Source organism: Gossypium hirsutum, chromosome D10, assembly GCF_007990345.1.
Source record: "Gossypium hirsutum isolate 1008001.06 chromosome D10, Gossypium_hirsutum_v2.1, whole genome shotgun sequence".
NCBI lineage: Eukaryota > Viridiplantae > Streptophyta > Magnoliopsida > Malvales > Malvaceae > Gossypium > Gossypium hirsutum.
In genome coordinates, this window is record NC_053446.1 from 55,211,796 (window position 1) to 55,236,480 (window position 24,685).

The 24,685-nt window shown below is 33.9% G+C and overlaps 1 non-coding gene and 2 pseudogenes across 1 annotated transcript; 2 read left to right on the plus strand and 1 right to left on the minus strand.

Moving 5' to 3' along the window:
• Positions 1 to 1,638: 1,638 nt before the first annotated feature.
• Positions 1,639 to 6,422, plus strand: LOC107916304 (trafficking protein particle complex subunit 4-like; annotated as a pseudogene).
• A 2,494-nt stretch (positions 6,423 to 8,916) lies between these two features.
• Positions 8,917 to 15,449, plus strand: LOC107915651 (tyrosine decarboxylase-like; annotated as a pseudogene).
• An 8,638-nt stretch (positions 15,450 to 24,087) lies between these two features.
• On the minus strand, positions 24,088 to 24,194 carry LOC121222865 (small nucleolar RNA R71). The gene has a single exon (XR_005920235.1). It is a non-coding gene; the product is annotated as a small nucleolar RNA R71 (small nucleolar RNA).
• Between the last annotated feature and the right edge of the window lie 491 nt (positions 24,195 to 24,685).

Consider the following 24,685-nt stretch of genomic DNA (forward strand, 5'->3'; position numbering starts at 1 on the left):
GCCTTGAGGGCTCAATTTAGGGAGATCATGCATGTATGTGAATGGTTTATAACGTGGTTTAAGTTATTGAATGATTTAAAGTTTAAATGTTTTCGATTGTACAGTAATGCTCTATAACCCTAATCCTGCGACGGAGATGGGTTAGAGGTGTTATAAAAATATTTTTTGTAAAAGCTTTTACATGAAACATACATAATCTAAATAAAAGAGTGCTAGATTTCATCTTACTGTTTTAAATTTAATTTAATTTAATTTAATGTTCAATTTTAAATAATATTTAATTTAATTTTTGAAATTTAGACATTGAGAGGGTGGATATTTAGATATCTACCTATGTTTGTTTTTGAAAAATAATAAAATTAAAGTTTTTTTTTAAATTTTTTTCGAGAAAATTAAAAAATCGAATCAATTTTAAATTAAAAAAAAACTTTTTTTATTAGTTTCAAATACTTTATATGCTTAATTTTGGAAAAAATGTTTCGCCCAACTTAACTATGTTTCAAAGCTCAATATGATTTTCTTTTAATTGATTTTCAAAGCCAAAATTGCTTTGTGTTTTCTAAAAGCCCAATTGAACTGTTTTAAGTCAAGCCGATATATCTTTTAAATCAAAGGCTAATATTATTTTTAAGTACTTTTCAGATAAAAATATTATTACAAAAATTATTTTTTCTGAAAAAATTATTTTTCCTAAATTAAAAATTGACCTAAAAATACTTATTTTCGTAAAGTGAAAATTTTAATAAAAAACATTTCTAAATTAAGCCCAAGTCAATTTTGTAAGGGCAGTCATTTTAAATTAAATCCAGTTTGTTTTAAAATCTAATCTCAAAATTTTGTATTCACCGAACTGTACTATTACCGGTAATTACGTTAGCATTCCAATAAGAAAAATTGAATTGCCATGGATTTAATTATTTTTGAATTGTTGGGAAATGATTAAAAAAACATTTATAGTTATTTTTAGAATTTCAAATTTAATCAGGTAAAATTACGAGTTGAGTGATAAAATGATAGTTATAATTAAATACTGGAGTTTATAATAATGCATAGTGATGAATGATTTTTGGAATAATTATAAATGAATTTAGCCTTTAAACTAAATTTTGGCTACATATACTAGCTTTTTGACTTTCGTATTCTAAATATCAAATAAGGGAAAGAACCACCACTTTTCAGCCTTACCAGTCGACCATTGTTAGAGAAAAAAGAAGCTTTCTTCTTCATCTTTCCCTCTTTCCCACTCATTGCCTTTTTCGATCTCTCACCATTTTCTTGCATTTTCTTACAAAAACTACATTATATAAACCATATTTGAGTCCTATCTAATCATCAACTCCATCACTCACTCTTTCACCTAAGGTTTGAGCTAAGTGTGAGAAACTCTAATCTAGAGAGAGAAGGAAGAGTCCTTGGTAAGAGTTCATGACTTTCTAGCATTCCATCTTCTCATCTATTGTTTAAAAGCTTTTGAACCGTTATTGAGCATTAATATGACTATTTAATGTTATCTTCATATTTTGACAATATGTAAAAATTTGGTTTTGTATTTCTAAGAAAGGAAAAGAGAAGATTGTAGAGTGAAGGTCTTGGAGGAGGCTTCTTCCATTTTTGTTGTTTTTGAAAGGTACTTGTTGATGTCGTGTGCTATTTATGTTTTTAATATGTTAAATGTATTGGTTGTACTATAGTTTGATATGTTAGGCAAGGAAGCATTAATATATGGTTATATGCTGAGGAAGATGTTTAATAAATGAAATGAATTGAGAAACTATGAGTGTGTATTGTTATAGATGAGCACGAAATGTGGTGAAAATGCATATTGAAATTTACAGGTGTGTTGTGACATGAAAAATGACATCGAAAATATGAAAACCGATTTTAGTTATGTGATATGAAAGTCATAAATAAATACGGTTAAAATATTGATATTATAGCATACGGATAAAAATGTATATTATATCACACATGAAACATGTGCTTCTAAGCTTATCTTGCCTTGTATGTCTTGTGGTTATAAATGTTATTATTAATGTTGTTAAAGTATTGAGTATGCTAATCTCAAGGTAAGGTAAGTATAGTGAATTTTATTTGAATTTATTAAGCATTTTATGTTTACGTGATGTTTTTTGCGTGTTGATTATCAACTTTTATCGACCTTAAACTATAACAATGTTGCTCCATCTAAATAAGAAGGGGACAATGATCAGAATACGAGTGGGGAAGATGATAAATTACTATGTTCGGAAACATATTCTTCAATTCTGCATTTGTCACTCCTCTATCCAATCGTTCTCTTATATTTGTTTCTAGAAGATTTCCTCTTTCCCAAGTAAACCATGTCCCAAAATACCCCATCCATTAGTTGACATTCTTATAATACTCCTCAAAAGATTTCCATTCCCCTCTCATCCCTTGGTATCTCTCCTACCTTTTCAAAAGAATATATGATCTCATTGAAATCCCCACACACTAACCAAGGTAGATGCTTTGAACTACCCAAATTCTTCAGTAAACTCCACGTGCCGTCCCTACATCGCGCAATTGAAGCCCCGTAGAAACCCGTAAATCTCCATTCTTTGTTGTCTTTTACCTTCTGGACTTCAATGTCAATATGATGCACTGAATAACTTCTAAGAAAGATCGAAATATTACCCTTCCACGCCATTCTTAAATCCCCTCGCGAACCTTCAATTGAAACTTCAAAACCATTCAAGTAACCGCATCTCCTACGAATAATTTTCATTTTCCTATTATTCAATTTAGTCTTCATAAAGAAGACTAGCTGGGGATATGTTGAAGCCTCCTTATAACCAATAGACTCCCCAAGCCACGACATTCTAACCAAATATTTTTATTGCGATCGATCGGCTTGCCCTTAGCAGCTGCCAATGTAAAATGAGTTCTCCCCAACGGTCGCTCTTCCCTAACCACTAGTGAATCTTTCATCTCAGAAACATTGTGGCTTCCAATCTCCTTTTGAGGTCTCTTTTTTACATCTCCACCTTCGATTGGCCTCTCCCCCACATCTTGTTCCATATCCATTGAACCAAAAATATGCGACTCATATCCGATCTTCCCCGAAAAGTTTTTCACTTCCCCTCCCAGGTTTACACCCAACATAGGATCCAATCTCATCCCTGATCCCTTTCATCCACCTTCCTTAGATTCCCTCCCTTGACCCGAATACCATAAGTTACTCCTACTCACCCCCCATCCTCTTCTTCTATTAGCCAGACACTGTTCATTGCAGTAGCTCTCCTAAATTGTGCTTGTAAGGACAAATCCCAACTCATCTCAATAGACTCCTCCCCTTTTATCATTCTAATTTGGCAAAAAGAGTCATTGTGCCCTAAACAACCACAAAAAAAACAAAATATTATTAATCTCTCATACTTAAAAATGACATAAGTACAATACTCGAATGCTAACATAATTTTTTTTTGTTTCAGAGGTCTCCTCACATATAACTGGACCCTAATTCGAAGGAAAGTCCTCACACCCCTAATTAAAATTTTAGAGTCATATTCCATAAACTTTCCAATGAAATCACCCAACTCTTTTGTGAAAAACTCCGAGAACAAACCCTGAGGTAACTCATAAACCTACACCCAAAAGGTTGACAAGACTAGCAGAACCTTTACCGGATCTTCCCCATTCTCCAAACATTGAAACACCAAAAGATGATTGTTGAAAGTCCAATGTGCTCCATTTATTACCTGATCTATGCCCATTTTATGAAAAAATCTTAACAGAAATAATAAAATTAAATAAATATTTATGAAAATGACCTAACTTGAAAAACTATGTCGGGAATGACCTAAAATCTACATTGCCAACCAGTGTTAGCACCCTGATGGTCGGCACCCAGCCCCATCATTATATAATTATTGTCTGTTAATTGGCATGGGATTAAAAACATTAATTTTTTGGTGTTGGTACCAATATGTATTTTTCCATTCTCCTTTTGCAAAATATATTTGCAAAATACGTGTATTTCTCGGGGTAGAAAAAAATTATTTTTAATAGGTGTCAGTGTCCCTGTTGCCGACACTAATACCATATTTGAAAATTCTTTGTCAGGTTTTTTTTGGTGTCGGGTTTTTCTCTGCCGGCACCCGGGTCTAAAAATTATTTTTTTTTGTTGTTTTTTGAAAAAAATTGATTTAAATGGGAGAATGAAGAAATCAAAAAGAAAGAAGAAAACTAAAAAAGAGAAAAAGAATGACTTATCATGGTTTTCTGGTTTGAAATTAGAAAAGAGATATTGGTCAAGGCTTAATTATACTTTGTTTCATTGTCTGACATTTGTTTTGGCTTGTTTTCTAGCTATGGGTGGTTTTTTTTTCTCTTTGGAATTGTTTGAGTGGTGGGAAAATGAATGAAATAGGATTTAAGGTAACAGAGGAGGGAAGAAAGAAGAGAAGAAAGTTGCAGAGACCAACTGTGGACCTAGTTCTTTAATGGGGAGTTAATTACTAAGCCCATGCATTGTTATGTGTTTTCTTTTACAGCATGTTTGGTTGAAGGTAATGGCATAGCCATTACCTGCCTATTACAAGCTTATTTTGCTTCCCACTTAAACAAATGTTTGGTTCAAGGGAATATCCTATTATGGGTGTATTCCATTCCGGGCTTAAGTAGAAATATTTGGGGATTTCTATCCTCTTCCCTCTTCACTGTTTACCCATTGATTCCCATATCAACCCTATTTTACCCTTACAAATCCTCAACTCAAAAACACTCATATGGCAGTCATTTCTTGCTTCCTTCGACTCTGGCATTCCTCCCCTTCATCCAAGGTCAGGTAAACATTTTTCCTACTTCTTGATCTGGATCTTTAACATGTATAGGGTCATTCAGCAGCTGCCGCTATAGCGGCTTTATCTTCTTTTTTTATCACCGGATCTTTTAGCGTTTTGAGTTCTATTCTCTTGACAATGGCTGTAATTTACAGTCTTTACATAATCAACAAATCATGAGGTTTGATATTTTATAAGGTATCATTTCTTTGAAACCCTGTTCTATTTGTTTCTCGAGAATATTTGGTAAAGTTTTTCTTTTTCTGAAGGATTATGGATCCAAGGGGCGCATGGATACGAATGATAGCTTGAGAGTGGCTAGTCTATGGCATTCGATGCATGCTATCTCATAGCAGCTATTGCCTACCACTGGTTGTTCTGGAATTGAGCTACTTGAAGCTGATACATTTGATCTCCATTGTTTTCAATCTCTTACCGGTAATTTTTTGTTTAAAAATATCAATTGTACTATTTTGAATACTAGGGAAATTTGAAGTGTGCAAGTAGAATTAGAGAAAACTGATTTGCAGATCTGATTTTCCCACTCGGTTGACTGAAAGTTGTAGACTAGGATTGGTCAGCCATCATTTGGATGTTCGTTGATTCGATTAAAGAAATTAATCTTGCCCTTTTTCTTGCTTAAAATACGAATATTGGGAGTTCATATCATGTAAGATGATGAATAGAAAATGAAACTTTCTGGAAATTTATTTTTATATAAATCTAGGAAGCTTGAATAATTTGTTATGGACGCAGTTGGCAATGCTTGCTTTTACACTTTCTCAAAACCTAAAAATACGAGAAGAGAACTGTTGGCAGTGAAATACTTTTTATTTAATGTTTGCCGAGCAGTTTTTTATGCTTCAACTTGAAGATCGGATGATAGTATCAAAATATCTGTTAGTCTAATTGTGCCATTAATGATAAGTAAAACACTTGAGACCATATTATCGAAAAATTGACAAACTTGAAGTGTGGTTTACTTATTTCTCCTTGTTTGTATTGACAATTTGTGCTGAATAAATCTCTTGTTCTTTCATTTGACATGGAATGGCATTTTCCAGACATGGGTTGTTTGGGAGGTAGTCACATATGCATGTTTTCTGAAACCATGATTTTGTAGACAACTAGGCATTATGTTCTCTACACTGTTGATTTTGAAAATATGCATGTTATGATTTGTAGGGACAAAGTTCTTTGTAGTTTGCGAACCTGGGACACAGCACATGGAGGCTCTCTTGAAAGTTGTTTATGAGCTCTACACATATTATGTTTTGAAAACCCCTTCTATGAGATGGAGATGCCTATACGATGCGAACTCTTTGACATCAACCTAGCACAGGCAGTACAGAAGGACTGTGTTGCACTTTTAGGGCGATAAGCTGTCTTGGAACCTTTATCTTACCAAAATGTCACCATCTCTTATCTTCATTCGTACACTTTTGATGGAAGATTGCTATCAAGTTTGTATCAACCTATGTATTAGGATATCATCAAGCTCATTTGTTTAGCTTATAAGTGCTGAATCATTTACAACATATGATGATTTCTGGAGTTGTTTCTCCCAATTAACATATGTAAAATTAATGAAAAAAATCCTTTTAGAGGCATGCTCCCCAATTAGTTGTTTGCTATTGTTTTTCAATTTTTATCTAGGAAGAAGTTACAGCAGGGGAGATCTTATGAATGAAACATTCATAGTGAATCATTTGCATTCATTCAACGAGAAAGATACTGTACGTGAAATCTCTCCTGCATAGATTTTACCAAGTGCAAAGTCTCTATCCTTGCCAAGTCGAAGCTTTAGCTTTTTCAGTCTCTTCTTTCATTCATGTGCATGGTTGGAAAAGAAAGCTGAAGAGTAGGGAACTTTGAAAGGTTAGTTTGATCTCTTCAACTTATTGAATAGTCTCTCCCTGTTTTTCATTCGAATCTTATCCTAAAAGATGATTTCTCAAGTCTTGCGTTGGTCTTACGGTTCAACCTGAACTTTCAGTCGAAATATTGTTGTTTGACAATCAATCACCATTCAATTTACTAACCCATATCTCACTTATTGTTTTGCATTTGGACGCACTGTACGTAAAATATTCTTGAACGCACTGTTTCATGCTAACTTTTTTATTCAAAAATTAAACAAAAGTTGCATTTAATTTGTTTGGTTGTTTATGACAATAATTGGTTTTCGATGTTTTGGAAATTAGATGGACAAACAATTGACGGGCAAATTCTGATAAGAGTTTAGAAAGAAGAATATGGTCTTAGTAAATAGCTTTGGAAAGACAATAAGACATGCATCTCAAAATACCATATGGATTATAACAAAACAAGGATTCTTACACGGTTTCAAATGAGCTTAGTTACATTGGCATGCAAAGCTCAATATCATTTTCATAAAAACATGAACACATATTTAAGAATTTTTTAATTAAATTACATATTTTTTAATTAAATTATATATTATCTATATAGTATTATGTATTATGATTTTTTAATTCATATAATAATTATATTAAGAATTTTATTAAATTATATATTATCTTATTAAATTATATTTAATAATAATTATGTTAAAATATGGTTAAATTATTTATTATTTTTAATAATAATCTTACTAAAATTTAATAACAATAACAATAATCATCTATCTAAAAAAATTCTGCAAGGGTATTCTAATCATTTTAGTTTTTTTTCTTTATGCTATTACAACATCATCCCATTCAACCAAACACAAGAATACAATTATAGTTCTATTTCATTCCATTCAACCAAACAATTGAAGTACTGATTACAGCTTTATTCCATTACGGTGAACCAAACATACCCTTAGATTTTGAAAATATAACTCTTCTCATAATAAATCTCATTCATTAAATAGGGTAAAGTCAATTGGAAAATTAAAATCTCTTTAATTTATCATTAAGAGCTGTGTATTTATCATCTTTTTGTTTAAGACAGCTATATATTTAGTCAAACCAAATCAATGAGGTTTCAGTTTTATAGTTTTTCAAGCTACATGCATGTAGGACAAGTGTACAAAATCCAGAAAAACACTTCAATAAAACTCACCATTTAAAAGAAATCACATTTTACTTTATTGTTAAGAATAAATTAAACACAAAATTAATTTAAAATAATAATAATTAACAAATCCTATATACAACTATATCCATATCCCAATTTATTTCTCTTCTCTTCCTCTCTCTTCCCAAGTTTTTTCATTTTCTCAAGTGCTTTAGCTTTTCATTTTCTCAAGCAGGTAAATCATGATAAGTCTTTTTTTTTTTTATCTTTTTTAATTTTCTTCTTTTCTTATGCTTTCTCCATGCACCTATTTAAATCTTCTTCTTTTTTCTTAAAACAACAAAAAAATAATTTTTTTAAACTCGGTGCCGGCAGAGAGAAGATCAACACTAAAATAAAACCTGACAAAAAAATTTTCAGATATGATACATATACTTGCAACAGGGACGTCGACACCTATTAAAAATATTTTTTCTACCCCGGGAAATACACGTACTTTGCAAAAGGAGAATGAAAAAAATACATACCGGTGTCGATCATGACAGTTCTGACACCAAAAAGAATATTTTTTTTAAATCTAAGGTCAATCAACAGGCAATGATTACACGATAATAGGGGTGGGTACCAGCCATCAGGGTGCTGACACCGGTTGGCACTTTAGATTTTAGATCAACCCCATTATAGTTTTTCAAGTTGAGTCATTTTTATAAATATTTATATTTTGGGGACTAGTTAGAGAAAAAAGCCATTTTAAATACCTAATTTTCAATGTAACTAATCCTCATTTCCCTATATTATTATTAATGTAATAATAATGGGTGTCGACACCGGTTGGCACTGTAGATTTTAGATCATTCTTGTCATAGTTTTTCAAGGTGGATCATTTTCATAAATATTTATTTTTTGGGGACTAATTGGGTAAAAAAGCCATTCTAAATACCTAATTTCCAATGTACGTAACCTAATCCCCGTTTCACCAGTTTCCCATTACTTCTATTCTCCTTCGAGAATTTTGTTCAACTTTGTAGCCTATATAGACTACGCTCAAATGGCTTAAAACATAAGGCGCCACGCATTCTTACATTGTCCAATATAGTTTCATTTTGATTTCTATCATTCGAACTCCGATTATAGAGGGAATGGGCAGCTTGGATTCCCACTATGAAGAAGAAAACAGCTCTTCCAACACTGCTAATCCTCTAAATCCAGAAGAATTTAGGAGACAAGGTCATATGATCATAGATTTCATAGCTGATTATTACCAAAACATGGAAAAATACCCTGTTCTAAGCCAAGTCCAACCTGGTTACCTTGCCAAACTTCTACCAAAGTCTGCCCCTAATATTCCAGAGCCTATTGAAACAATCCTCCACGATATCCAACAATACATCATCCCCGGCATAACTCACTAGCAAAGCCCCAACTACTTTGCGTACTTCCCTACAAGTAGCAGCATTGCTGGCTTTCTTGGAGAGGTGCTTAGCACCGGCTTCAATGTGGTGGGGTTCAATTGGATATCATCACCGGCCGCGACTGAGCTTGAATTCGTAACCATGGATTGGCTTGGCCAGATGCTTGGGCTTCCTCAAAGTTTCCTTTTCTCTGGAGTTGGCGGTGGTGTTATACAAGGGACTACATGTGAGGCCATTTTATGCACACTAGTAGCCGCCAGAGATCAAATGTTAGCCAAAGTGGGGAGAGAGAACATAGGGAAGTTAGTTTTTTATGGGTCAGACCAAACCCACTGTGCACTTTTAAAGGCAGCTAAAGTCGCTGGTTTAGAGTGTAAGAACTTTAGGGCGATTAAGACAATGAGATCCACAGCATTTCAACTATCCGCAGAATCATTGCGAACAACAATAAGATTGGACGTTGAAGCTGGACTTATCCCAGCTTTTCTTTGTGCCACCATCGGGACAACATCAACGACTGCCGTTGATCCAATACGGTCGTTAAGTGAAGTAACCAAAGAGTATGGAATGTGGATCCACGTTGATGCTGCTTATGCAGGAAGTGCCTGTATATGCCCTGAGTATCGTCATTTCATTGATGGGGTAGAGAATGTAAACTCATTTAGTTTCAATGCCCATAAATGGTTCTTCACTACTTTGGATTGTTGTTGTCTTTGGGTTAAAGATCCTGGTGCACTAACAAAGTCACTATCAACAAGTCCTGAGTACCTCAAAAATAATGCAAGTGATTCCAAACAAGTTGTGGATTACAAAGACTGGCAAATAACCCTTAGCAGAAGGTTTCGCTCCATGAAGTTATGGCTTGTTTTGAGAAGCTACGGTGTGGAGAATCTTAGGAACTTCCTAAGGAGCCATGTAAAAATGGCAAAACGTTTCCAACAACTGGTTGAAAGTGACAATAGGTTTGAAGTGGTGGTGCCAAGGAACTTTGCTATGGTATGTTTCAGGGCTTTGCCAACAAGACTTAAAAAGGAGCCGAATGGGTGCAACATTGAAAGTGGAAATATTGAAGCAAAACTTATCGACCAGGAATATGCAAATGACTTCATGTTAGAAAAAAGGCAGCAGCAACAATGAACAACAAAGAGCATAAGCTCATGAAAAACAGGAAGCAAAACAAAACAAAAGAACAAAATGAAAATCCAAAGAGAAGCAGCAAGTAACCGAATGAGAAAAGTCCCCCATCAGCTTTCATTCCATTTCCATTTCAAAATATAAAGGAGATACAAAAGCAAGTCAGTTACCTAAACGTAACTACTCCCACCAAATTTGGCAAGTTGCCAACTAAAATAATACAAGTCAAAAGCTGAAAATAAATCAGCTATTACATCCATCATTTTCAAATCTAAAAGTACTAGCTTTAAATATCAAGCAACTTGCCAACTTGTTAACATCTCAAAAAAAATACAAAATTTAAACAAAAAGTTGCTTCTGATTCAATCTTCAAACAGACATGCTGCTGCTGGAAGTTTGTTTCATTGCAGGCCAATGCTCAACACTCCTCCTTGGACTGTAGGCAACAAACACCGATTGAATCCCTTAGAAATTCAAACCTGATTGTGCCAAGAGGCTTTGTCAAATGTCAGCCAATTGATCTTGTGAGCTGCAATGTGTTAGACACACTTCTTTGGATTGAACAACTTCTCGAACAAAGTAAAACTTGAGCTTAAAATGTTTGGTTTTGCCATGAAAAATAGGATTTTTTGAGATGGCAACTGCTGACTGGTTATCCACCATAATTTCAGTAGGCTCAAGCTGTTCTTCATTCAAATCACATAGCAACTTCCTAAGCCAAATGGCTTGATTCACTGCTGCAGCTGCTGCTATGTATTCGGCTTCAGCAGTAGACTGAGCAACAGTTTGTTGCTTCTTTGAACTCCAACTGAAAACTCCCGAACCAAGTGTAAAGAAGTAGCCTGAAGTACTTCTCATATCATCAACTGATCCACCCCAGTCACTATCTGAGTAGCCAGTTAATTTCAGCTCACTTCCTTTCTTGAACATTACACCAAACTTCAAAGTACCTTTGACATACCTGAGTATTCTCTTTGCTGCTTTCAAATGAGTTGTATTGCAGTTGTGCATGAATCTGGACAGTAGACTAACTGAATGCATAAGGTCAGGTCTGGTTGCTGTCAAGTAAAGTAAACAGCCAATCAAGCTTCTATACTCCTTTTCATCTACCTTTTCTTCATTTCCAAAGCTGCTTAGTTTCTCTCCCACAGCTAATGGTGTGCTCACTGGTTTGCTGTTTTCCATATGAAACTTAGTGAGAATTTTCAAGGCAAATGCATGCTGGCTGATAAAAATGCCTTGATCAGACTGGTCTACTTCCATACCAAGAAAGTAAGTCATGATTCCCAAGTCTGTCATGCCAAACATGTCTTGCATATTCTTCTTGAACTCCTGAATCAAATCGACCCTGCTTCCAGTCACTAATAGATCATCCACATATATTGAGACAATCAACAAAGTCTCATCTTTAGAATTCTTTATAAACAAAGTTGGCTCACTCAAACTTTTCTCGAAATTGAGCCTAGACAGGTAAGCATCTATCCTGTCATACCAGGCTCGAGGAGCCTGTTTTAGTCCATAGAGTGCTTTCTTCAGCTTGTAAACCTTGTCCTCCTTTCCTTGGACTTTAAATCCATCAGGCTGTTCAACATAAATTTCCTCTTTAAGGAAGCCATTCAGGAAAGCTGACTTGACATCAAGCTGATGGACCTTCCACTGTTTCTGTGCAGCGAAAGCAAATAGAAGCTTTATGGTATCCAGCCTTGCCACTGGAGCAAATGTCTCCTCAAAATCAATGCCAAACTATTGATTGTACCCTTTCACCACAAGCCTTGCCTTGTGCTTGTTCAGAGAGCCATCTGCATTGAACTTGGCCCAGAAAACCCACTTGACACCTATGACCTTCTTTTGATCAGGTCTGTCTACCAGATCCCAAGTGTCATTCTTATGGATCATGTCGATTTCAGCCTCCATAGCCTTCTTCCAGCTCTTGCTTCTTGCAGCTTCTTCATAGCTTGAAGGCTCAACAATGGCTACATTGCATCTTTGGTAGATATCAGCAATAGACCTGGTCCCTCTCACAGGAGCATCATCTATATTGGCATTACTGACTTCATTTTCTGCCAATTCCAGATTACTGTCAATCTGCTCTTCTTCAAACTGACTTGTGTTAGAGCCATCTAGACTCCAAAACCTTCCTTCATCGAATTTGACATCCCTGCTTACCAAAATCTTCTTGGTTGAGGGATCAAATACTCTGTAGCCCTTCTTGCAGCTACTGTAGCCAACAAATATACCAGGAACTAACCTCTTCTCGAGCTTGGTTCTTCTTTCTGCAGGGACAAGTACAAAACACATGCAACCAAATACTTTTAAATGGGAAACTGTTGGTTTAAGATCATACTATGCTTCAAAAGGAGTTTTATCATTCACAGCATGTGTTGGCAGCCTATTGAGTAGGTACACTGAGGTGTTGACACCTTCAGCCCAAAAAATGCTTGGAAGCTTGCTTTGAAACAACAAACATCTGGTCATGTTCATCACTGTCCTGTTCTTCCTCTCAGATACTCCATTTTGCTGAGGAGTATACACTGTGGTCAATTGATAATGAATCCCAGCCTGCTCATATAGCTTCTGAAATCTTTCAGACAAGTATTCAGAACCATTGTCTGTCCTCAAGGCCTTAATCCTGCAGCCTGTTTGATTTTCTCCCAATGCCTTGAACTTTCCAAAAACTTCAAACACTTCTGACTTCTGTTTCATGAAATAAACCCAGCAAAATCTGGTCAGATCATCAATAAACAGTATAAAATACTTACTGCCATTCAGTGAAGGCGTCTTCATTGGTCCACAGACATCTGAGTGCACCAACTCAAGTCTTTCTCGAGCCCTCCATGCTTGGTTTACTGGAAAAGGCAACCTGGCCTGCTTGCCAAGCTGACACACTTCACAAACACCTTCACTTGCACTAACCTTCACCATGTCCTCTGTCATGTTCATTTTGTGCAGCAAATCAAGTGATTTGAGGTTAACATGGCCAAACCTCTTGTGCCAAAGATCAGTATTGTCAACTGAGCTTGTATAGGCACTTTTCTCAAGCTGGCTCACATCCAGCATAAAACATTTGTCTCCCATAGGTGCTGAGACAATCTTCCTACCATGAGCATCACTTATAACACAAGAATCATTCTTGAAAACTAGTGAAAAGCCTTTCTTGACTAGCTGGCCTACACTGAGTAAATTTTGGTCTATTTCTGGCACATAGAGCACATCAGAAATGATTTTGTTACCTGAACCAGTGTGAATCACCACATCACCTCTTCCTTTTGCTTCAATCAAGTTGCCATTGCCTATCCTGACCTTCGAGACAAAGCTCCTGTCAATGTTCTTGAAAAGGCTCTCATCTGCAGCCATGTGGTGTGAGCAGCCACTATCCACAAGCCAACTGCTCTTGCTGTTAGCTGCAAAACATGAAGCTGTAAATACATGCTCCTCCTGAGCTTGGACATCCTCGGCAGACTTGGCTTGTACTGGCTGTGCTTGTGCCTTCTCATGACTTCTACAGATTTTCTCATGATGGCCATACTTCTTACAGCTTTTGCACTGTATGTCTGGTCTGGTCCAGCAATACTTCTCCAAATGATTAGTCTTCTTGCAGTGAACGCATGGTGGAAACCTTCTTCTACCAGCATCTTTCTTTGATCTTTCCCTCTTTTCAAACCAAGGCTTCTTATCTTTCTGGCTTGAGCTGGAGCCTTCTCTGACCTTTGCTTGAAAAGCACCTTCAAGACTCTCCTCTTGCCTACTTGCTCTTCTCTGCTCAAGTGCATAGAGTGAGTTAACCAACTTAGACAAAGAAATGGTTGTGAGATCTCTCGAGTCCTCCAATGAGGAGATTTTTGACTCAAACCTTTCAGGTAAGGTGGTAATAACCTTCTCAACAACCCTGCTGAAATCTTCTCCAAGGAGTCTAATATTATTGACAGTAGCCATAATCCTATCAGAATATTGCTTGATAGTTTCTGACTCCTTCATCTTCAAATTTTCAAACTCCCTTCTAAGGTTGATGACTTGTTGCTGCCTAGTCTTGTCTGATCCCATGAACTCCTCTTTTAGCTTGTCCCAAGCTTGTTTGGGTGAGTCACAGGCCATGATGCGAGTAAAAATTACATCAGACACTCCATTCTGTAGGCAGGCCATGGCTTTATGCTTCTTGGCTCGCTCCTCACCATGTTGCCTGATCTGAGCAATGGTTGGATTTGCTCTCAATGGTGGTGGCTCGACATCATTTTCAACTGCACTCCACAGATCAAGTGCTTGAAGGTAAGTTTTCATTTTAACTACCCAAATGTGGTAGTTTTCTCCAGCAAAAATTGGTGGTGGAGGAGGTGCAAAGCTCATGTTGCTGAAACTGGTTTGACAAACACGATTTTTAAGTTTATTTTGAAACAAAAAAACTTAAACAACAGAGGTCCTCAAAGACAAGAGGCTCTGATTACCATTTGTTAGAAAAAAGGCAGCAGCAACAATGAACAACAAAGAGCATAAGCTCATGAAAAACAGGAAGCAAAACAAAACAAAAGAACAAAATGAAAATCCAAAGAGAAGCAGCAAGTAACCGAATGAGAAAAGTCCCCCATCAGCTTTCATTCCATTTCCATTTCAAAATATAAAGGAGATACAAAAGCAAGTCAGTTACCTAAACGTAACTACTCCCACCAAATTTGGCAAGTTGCCAACTAAAATAATACAAGTCAAAAGCTGAAAATAAATCAGCTATTACATCCATCATTTTCAAATCTAAAAGTACTAGCTTTAAATATCAAGCAACTTGCCAACTTGTTAACATCACAAAAAAAATACAAAATTTAAACAAAAAGTTGCTTTTGATTCAATCTTCAAACAGACATGTTGCTGCTGGAAGTTTGTTGCATTGCAGACCAATGCTCAACACTTCAACCGGAATTTGTTAGAGACGATGAATGCGTCAGGCAAAGTTTTTATGACTCACACTATAGCTGAGGGTATTTATGTGATACGATTTGCTGTTGGTGCCACTCTAACAGAGGATAAACATGTTATCAAGGCTTGGGAAGTGGTGCAAGAGACTGTTGATGACATGTTGGCTACTAAATAATTAAAGCAATATAATATCTCTATTAAGTCATCAAAAATAAAGTTAGAGAAGTGTGCGCCTATATATGTAAGGTATTTGATTACATATATGTATCTTTGTGCCATCATTTAGAGGCAGCAAATGCACGTTGTGTACCCTCATGATGTATCTTAATTATTAAATATTGGTGGATTTTACAGGACTGAAACGATGTTTTTGCACACTGCAAAAAGAAAATGCTTGTTAAACCTTTTAGGTCACTTGAAACAAGCTATAAACATATATTTTATATAATAAATTCTCATTAGTTAAGGTTATTTAAATCTAGGTTGTAAAATAAGCTCTCAAATTATTCTAAAAAACTTAATTAAGTTATTTTAAATTTTTTACACCTAATTGAGCCTTTACTAATAAAATTGGCCAAATAGATCTTTTGATTGACTTTGACCATTAATATTTAATTGCAACATTGACATGACCATTAGTAGTGCCATATTATTGCTGATTGTTGTCGCCGCAATGTCGGGTTAGGAAAAAATAAATAAAAATATAAGTACACAATGAATCTAGACAACTATTTGTCTAGATTCATTCTAAAATTATAAAAAAAACATAAAAATTTTGTAAAAGTTGTTAGACATAAATTAAAAACCATAAAGTTTTAAATGAAAATTATTAAAACATAAAATTATTAGAAATTAATTAAAAACAATAAATTTTATAAAAAATAAATTAATTTTTGTAAAATTTTATAAAAATTTAAATTAAATTTTATAAAATTTTATAAAAATTATTTTCCTTATTTTGAATAAATCACTTGACTAATGTAACCTATGCAAATTGAAAAATGAGAGGCACCATTTTTCCTTTAAAATATAAAAATAATTTATTATTTATAAATTTTTTATGATTTTAATTAATTTCTAATAATTTTATAAATTTTAAATTTTTTATAATTTTAGAATGTATCTGGACATATGGGTGTTCAAATTCAAAATGAATGTGGACAACCATTTGTCTAGAAACAATGCATACTTATTCTATTTTTTATTGTTTTGAAATTTATTTATTTTTTGTTGATGTTGCATTTGTTAGTGGCCACATCTGCGTTGTCGTTAAATTCTAACGGTCAATGTCAGTCAAAGGGCTTATTTGACTAGTTTTATTAGTTCAATAGGCTCAATTGAGTGCAAAAATTTTGAAGGGACTTAATTGATTTGTTTGAAAAAATTTGAGGGCATATAATACCATTAAGCCTAAAATTATTAAAGAGTTTGAGACATTAACCTCTATTGAGTATGAAACTACATATCATTTTTTCCCTCTCCTATTACATACCAAACACTAAAATTTCCAAATATATGAAGAAATTGAGTTGTATTAGGCCTAAAAGGGTTCTATATATTCCAATTTGTGTAATTTTTAGAAGAAGAAAAAAACATTTTGTTGTTTGATATTTCTCAAGAATTCATTAAGAGTAGTGGCTGGTAAAAGTTGTAGCTCAATTCAATCATAGTTTTGGTGAAAATGGCTCTCCTACAGGTATGAAAACTTAAAATAGGATCAACTTTTTCAACAGTAATATTTATTGTGAAAATGAGTCAATTTTTAGATGTAGTTGTTTGCAAATCCTAAAAAAAACCAATAACTTGTTAAACGAAAACCTAAAAGCATAGCTGCAAGGCCACCAAGTAACCATGTAACAGCTCACCCGACAGGGACTTAGTATTTTGTTACTGTTTGGCGTATAACTGGTAACGTTAAGGTAGAATTAAGTAAGTACAGTATTTTTTTTGGCTAAGTAGAGTACTCTGTGTGATTCACCATTTAGCGAACTCCTAGTTTTGGCGAACATTAGAGTTTGATAGACACTTGTGTTATGTATCTGCACATACTAGATGTTTTAGGCAAACTCGTTAAGTTTGCAGTTGTTATAAGCTTATTTTATTTCGTGCTTGATGACTTAATTAGCTATGTTGGGATTTAGTTGAGACTTAGTTAGAATCGAACTAGAATATTATAGATGATTTGATCTAAAACTTGTTAAGTGCGTTTAATCACGAGAATCAAGGGTGTTATTGGGATTATCTGATTTCTCCACTAAACCTTGTCTCTGTTGCATGAGTATATAAAGTTATAGTTGGCCAACATGAGTCACCTTTACATATTCTTCCTTGAATTTCTCTATCAGTCTTTGAAAAACTCTATTGCAAAGAGCTTCTTCGAAGAGAGTTCATAGTGTTTATATAGAAACAATGTTAGTACCAGCTTACTGGTAAGTTCTGGCAAACCTTTAGGTTATTATTGAAGTAATTCACATGTTTATAGTATTGCATGCAAAAACATTAGAATTGTTCGTGAGTAAGAAAACTTACTGATTATGGATTATGTGATGTTGCTTCTTGCATGCATGATAAGTTTCAATAAATTAATGATCTAATATGAAAAATTATCTTTAATTTAGCTAAAGAAACTAATGAGGGTCCCAGTGACAAGGGAAAAGGACCTGCAGAGCAATTCTCTACTAGAGTTTTCAATGAGTTCCTTTTTACATCCATATGCTGTAAATTCTATTATTGTATAAATTGTGTAAGGTAACTTGATGGAGTCGTAAACAAACTAAAAATCTAGCTAAGGTAAGTGCACCTATCAATTAATAGTATAGCTACAGTGAGCAAAGATATCGTTCCCACGAAGACCAAAAGTACTAGTAATCACCGTCTTTCTATTATTTAACCAATAAATTCGAGTGATTGATTAAAACTAAAATTAACTATATTAATTAACTACGAACTCAACAAAGAAAAAATGAGGAAACTAATCGATTAACAACCAAGAAGCAAAATAATACCCATGAAAGAATTCACCTAGATTTCATCTGTCATTATCAATCTAAATTACGCAATTTCTTCAATCAGTATCTTGATCCGTACAAATCCCTAAATTATGCTAATATCTCTTTTCAAGAGTAAGAGCAACTAACTCTAGGTTGATTAATTGAATTTTCTTTTTAATTAAAACCTCTATTATCACATTAACTCAATATATGGATTCCTTTATTAGATTTGACTCTAATCTGGTAGATTTATGTCGTCCAATTTGTAGGATTGCATGCAACTCCACTCAATTACGCTATATCTACTCTTAAACAAGGTCTATTCTTCCTTTGATTTAAGCACATCAAACATGGATCAATAGTATAGAAATATCAAACTAAGAATTAAGCACACATAATTGAGAACAAGGTCTAAGTCTTTATTACGTAAAATAAAAATCAAACGAAAAATTCTATCATAAGGTTCATCTCCCTAGGTTTTTAGAAAATTAGTTCATGCTAGCAAATAAAAACATCCAAAATACAGTATAACCATAAGAAATAAAGAAACTCATAATAATATCCAAAGAAATCAAAAGGGAATCTTCAATCTTGATGGACATCTACTTCAGAATTGGCTTCAATGGCGTTTTCAAGTTGTTTTCTTGAATATTCTATGATGGTTCACTCCTATCTTCTTATTTTTGTCATATATAGGTCTTAGAATAGCAAAAAATCCCTAAAAATTATGTTTTCCCATTGTTCGGAATGCAATTCGTGAAATCGACACGGCCTGCCACATGGCCATATGAAAGCCCATGTGGCTTACACGACCATGTGTCTAGGTCGTGTGGAATGGTCTAGCTCATGTGTCTCATGTAACTCGCTTCGATTTTCTGATTTTCACTCGTTTTTTGCTCCTTTTGCTCCCAAATGCTCTCCTAAGTATAAAAACATGAATTCAAAGGATTAGGAGCATAAAGTTCACCATTAAAATTGAATAATCACCCAGAAATGCATTAAGAATGTGATTAAAACATGTTACTTTTAGCACTTATCAAATATCCCCACACTTAAGCGTTTGCTTGTCCTTAAGCAAAATCCTCAATTAACAATCAAGTTAACTTCTCTCAATTTATTGTTTCCACTAATAATGTCTTAGGATAATTTACAAATAATCATGCACTGGAAATTCATACTAAAAGCAAAGAATTTAAAGCTTTAAAAACATTAAGCATCTCCACTATCTCAAAATTACTTGAAATTCAAAGTCAACAAGAAATAAATCCTCACTAAAGATTCACTCAAAGCACTCAAAGTGTTTAAGGTTCAAATAATGTGCACTCAATAGTCAAACAAGAAATGTTATTGCCATAGCTTGCTTGAAAATCAAATCTCCACCACTGTAAATGAGATGACACACCAATCAAGAGGTCTTTATAAGGTTGTAATGGGGATTAGGTTACGGGTATGGAAAATGTCAGAAAAGTTGGTTATAATCAAGAGTTGAGTTGATAAGTTATCAAACTAGAAAAAAATAGTTGTTAAATTAAAATAATTCACATCAATAATATATGAATAATAAAAATGAGCTTTTTAACATAAAATAAAGTTAACAATTCAAGCTAGATCAATTTTTTCATTTTTTTGATTTCTTGATTTTTTTTTCATTTTCTATTTTTTATTTAAAACAAAGTAGATTTCAGTTGCGCAAATGGTGAAACATAGTCAGGCAACTAACCAAATCAAATCTCGACAAAAAGAGAGTCAATTAAATGGATAATTTTAAAACATATATATGGGTTAAGGGTTAACATTAACGGGTTAGAAGAAAAAAATGTGTTAGGATCAACGGAATTTACTAAGGTTAGGTGGGTTAAATCCTAAGTGCCTCTATCATCTCAGTATATCAAATCAATAATGTGGTCTCGACATGTATAACCGAAACAAGTTCTAGAAAAAAATCAAGTCGACATACTCACGACCAAAAATAAAATGAGCACGAAATAGATAAATGCTCTATAGGCTCAAAAGCTCACAAAAAAATTATGATTCTGATGTCAAACTTGCAAATTTAAAATTTCAAGATAATACTTCAATTCAAGAAGACTACTTAAAATAATATTTCTGAAAAATAGCTTATCATGCTCGAATCTCTCGTGTCTTAAAGTATAAATCACACAATTCACAAAAAAAAAATCCAAAAATAGATCCCAAAATAGAATTAATACAAATTCTGAATTAAAAAAAGTTAACTTCAACGATAGGTGTGAGAAAATTACTTAAATACAAACAAAAATTTAGGGATTTTATCGTATAAAAATATAAACAACCTCCCTACACTTAAGATGCACATTGGCCTCAATGTACAAACAAATATAAACGAAATAAGTACAATATCAAAAGGGAGGGAGAGAACTGAAACTACCCTGAATATGGATGAATTCAGCAGAATAGTGAAAACCAAAATTTTAGGAGATTCTAATGAAGTACATGTTTCCAAGAAAAATAATAAGAATATAGAAAAAAAAATAAGATACATAGATAACAAATTAGAAAAAACAACCACAAAATAGTAAAAATAACTGGGCATAATAAACTAAAAACAAAACATATAAGTTTCAAAATTAATCTAAAAACTATAACACCCTAAACCCGACCTAGACGTTATGACCAGATCTTGAGGTGATTACTTAGTTATGCAGCAAAAAACTTCCAAAGTTTCAACTTTGAAATCCGAATCTTAGATTGTTAACCTGTGTGATTTTGTTTTTAGTTTTTATGTTTAAAAATATCAAATACTAACAAATAAAACAAAAACCAAATCAAAGCCCAAAAACAGATTATAGTCCCAAAAGTCCAGATAAATTACTAATGTAAATCACCATATTAATTAGCCAAGAAAACAATTCGAGCTCCCGCATGCCTTTTGGTCCTAAGTCCGAAGATCATCTGAAACATATGAAACAAAAAAATGAGCAAGAAAACCAGTGTATGACTCGACCCACAAACATAATTTTCTTATAACATTGACAAATATAAATACCAACACAGAATTTTACTTATAATGTTCACATTTACAAATATCAGATCATAATATCACATGACCAAAAACATATATCAAACCATAATGTCATATTTTAGAAACATATATCATATCAGAATGTCATATCAGATCAGAACAAATCTTACCCCTTTCTGCTACACACCATTTCCTTCCAACCAATCACACAAAATAGGACTACAAGAGTCCATCCGTCCAATCACACTAGGTCATGGTGGTATCCTACTCACAATGGTCCAGCTAAGCTGCAAGACAGATATTGTGGTTTAAACGTTAGAATTGCAGTAATACTGCTAGAATACACTTCCTGCATCATATTAAAACCCACATTAATGCACATGTATAATCACAATAACATACATATATATCACATGAATGGTACGACATGCATATCTAACCATATCTTACATATCATAACATATCATAGAACTTATATTAACAATTATTCTACATAGAAGTGACATACATGTTTTTGCACGTTCAGAGTTATCAGAACATAGATTACACATAAGTTTTTCACCTACTTGATAACTCTTGAAAAGAGTTATATTTCATGCCTTTGGACCTAGTCAATTGCTTGTAGTTAGGTACATTTAGTATCATTTTAGGACATTTTACTAGTATTTTTATCATTGCATGAGGAGCTTGGACTGTGTTTAAATATTAGGTACTCTTAATTGCTTGTGGTAGGGTTGTGTTTGGTGGTTTGCCAGGTGCAGGTTGAGGAATAAGAAATAAGGGAGTGAAGGTTTACCAACAAAAAAGGTTGGACATTTTGTCCATACAAATACTGTGACAATTACAGAAAGACCGAGTCAACACTCAACACATACCAGTTTCAGCCCAACTATACTTGTACCAGAAAATTTTGTCTAAAAAAAGGAGAAGATAATCCTGGGCTATTGGTTTTTATCCTAGAAAAAAAGAATTTAAAATGAAAATAATCTTGGGTTGTTGAAAAAAGAATTTAAAAAGAGGAGAAGATAAACATAGGTTGTTGGATTTAGCCTAGGGAAAAGCTATAAAAATCCAAAGGAAGAAACCTTAAATGGCGAACAAAGAAAAAGAAGAGATCCTTAAGAAAATAGAGGGTAGCGGCTGAGTAGAGACGGAAAGAGGAAGACGAAAACAGTCCATCTCAACAATCGCAGGACATTATGCTGTTGGAGTGTGAACTGGATACACAAAAGTTGTCTTCCCAAAGTACTTAGTATTTCTTAATTTATTCTCGCATGAATTGAATGATGAAAATGGTGTTGGATGTTATTTTGGTTTTGAATTTTATGTGCCAACCCATTGGTTAAATCTCATCGAGTTAGGATTACATGATGAACCTTTTATTTTTTTTAATGGTTGAAGTATAGATCTGAATCAATTTACTATTTCATTCAATTGTTTTTATTTCTAAATTGTAGGTATGCAATTCCTAGACATAGATGTCTGTTCGACATGCCTATCAACTAAATCTAATTTTGAAAAGGTTGGTTAGTTGGATCGATATTGAATGATATGAGTAAGTAATCGATCGATACTTGCAATAGACTCTAGACATAGAGCAACATTCATACAGAAGCAAAACAATATAGGGTATCGTATTAAGGCCTATAGACACGAGAAAATTAACTTGAGGTTTTTGCTCTAGAAAGAAGTAGATCACGTTAGAACTCTTCTGAGCAGTACATTAATTACGATTTTACCGAGGCATTTCTGATAGTAAGTGTAGATTCTTAGTAATTCCAACCTTCCATATCAACATCGTTTATCCCTTATCCCTTGCCGTAGTACCTTTGTTATCTCATCATTATTTTTTTACTTGTTTAGTTACATATTATTCATATAATCATTTTTGTAATTGCCATTGCATTTTTACTCTTATTTTGCCATAGTATTTACAGTTATTCATTAATTCCACATATTGCTTACATTATTACTCCACTAATTGCCACTGCATATCTATCATTGACTTTGTCATAGTATTAATCATATTTTATTATAATAACTTGACCATTTTTGTGCCTCAATTCGATCATTGAGGGAACGATACTCACTCTTCACTTTATTACTTGATTTGATGCATATACTTGCACAAACCGCATATCATTTCACATGCAACAAGTTTTTGGCATCGTTCCCAGGGATCGACAATTTTGTGAAATTTAGTTGGTTATTTTACTTAATTCCATTATTTTTATTTAACTTAGTTTAATTTAATTTCTACATGTTTGCCAGCAGTGTATGAGAAAAGGCATTCTTGCTGACAAAGAGTATCCTTTTGACCTAGAGATCAAACGAACTTTGCGACGAAGGTGAAAAGAAATGAGAAAAATGACTAGAAAGGGTAATGATCCTGATCTCAATAATAATCAAAATGGTCAGGATGTTAGTCCTCCTATTCGTTAGGTGATAGATGAGACAGACCCATTCGAGAGCATGTTGTTCCAATTTTTGATGATTTGAATCAAGGGATAGTCAGGCCACAAATACAAGCTCAGCAATTTGAGTTAAAACCGGTAATGTTTTAGATGTTACAAACAATAGAACAGTTTAGTGGATTATGCACTGAAGATTCAAGACTACATTTAAGACTTTTTCTAGATGTTTGTGACTCATTTAGACAATAAAGTGTTCCTGAAGATGCCCTGCTACTTAAACTGTTTCCATATTCTTTGAGAGATCGTGAGAGAGCATGGCTAAATGCTTTGCTGTCAAGAATAGTGGCATCATGGAATGATCTTTGCCAGAGGTTTTTGCTACAGTATAATCCCCCAAATATGAATGTCAAGCTTAGAAATGACATCACATCATTTTGAAAATTAGAGTATGAAACATTATATGAAGCTTGGGAATGAGTTAAAGACTTAATTTGGAAATGTCCGATGCATGGATTTCAACACTGGACTCAAATAGAGATATTTTATAATGGGTTGAATGCGCATACGAGGATGGTATTTGATGCCTTCGTCAATGGTACATTGTTGGATAAATATTATAATGAAGCATATAAGATTTTGAAAAAATATTACCAACAATTATTTTCAGTATCTTACTACGCGGTTTGGGACTGGCAGATGAGCGGTTGGAACTATGGAACTTGATGCAATCACTTCATAGTTTGCTTAGGTATCATCTTTAACTAATATAATTAAGACAATGAAGAGACCAACTGTAGTTCAGGAGATGAAAGCAGTCGAGCTAGCTTGTGTTTATTATGGTGAAGGCCATGTGTTTAATGAATTCCCATCAAACCTAGTATCGGTATACTACATGGGTAATTTTAACCGAAATAATAATCCCTATTCCAACACCTATAATCTAAGGTGGAAGCAGTTTTTGAATTTTAGTTTGATAATCAAGGTGTGGGGAATTTAAACAATGTTG